The following is a 685-nucleotide window of genomic DNA, read 5'->3' as shown; positions in this document are numbered from 1 at the left end:
AGTTCCAATCTCTCCTTATTCATTCAATGAAATAAAAAATACAACAGAGAGTTTAACCAACAGGCTTGCAGAAGCAGAAGAGAGAACTTCTGACCTTGAAGATGGGCTGTTTGAAATAACACAGGCAGACAAAAAAAAAGAAAGAAAGAAAGAAAAGAAAAGAAAAGAAAAAGAATTAAAAATATTGAAGAAAATCTAAGAGAGATATCAGGCAACCTTAAGCATTCAAATATCCGAGTCATGGGTATTCCAGAAGGGGAGGAAAAAGGAGATTGCACTGAAAACATATTCAACAAAATAGTGGCAGAAAACTTCCCAGGTATAGGAAAAGACACAGATCTTCAGATTCAGGAAGCTCAAAGATCCCCTACTGTATTCAACCCAAAAAGGTCTTCTCCAAGACATGTTATAGTCAAATTGACAAAAATCAAAGACAAAGAGAGAATCTTAAAAGCTGCAAGAGAGAAGCGTCAACTCACCTATAAGGGAGCCCCAACCAGACTAACATCAGACTTTTCATCACAAACCCTAAAAGCCAGAAAAGAATGGGGTGATATATTCAAAATACTAAAAGACAGAGATTGCCAGCCAAGAATGCTGTACCCTGCAAGGCTATCGTTCCGAAATGAAGGGCAAATAGTATATTTCTCAGACAAACAAAAACTGAAGGAGTTCAGCACCACAT

Source organism: Galeopterus variegatus, unplaced genomic scaffold, assembly GCF_000696425.1.
Source record: "Galeopterus variegatus unplaced genomic scaffold, G_variegatus-3.0.2 Scaffold2820, whole genome shotgun sequence".
Taxonomy (NCBI): domain Eukaryota; kingdom Metazoa; phylum Chordata; class Mammalia; order Dermoptera; family Cynocephalidae; genus Galeopterus; species Galeopterus variegatus.
The sequence above is the reverse complement of the archived record's forward strand: the minus strand, read 5'-3'. Positions refer to the sequence as shown.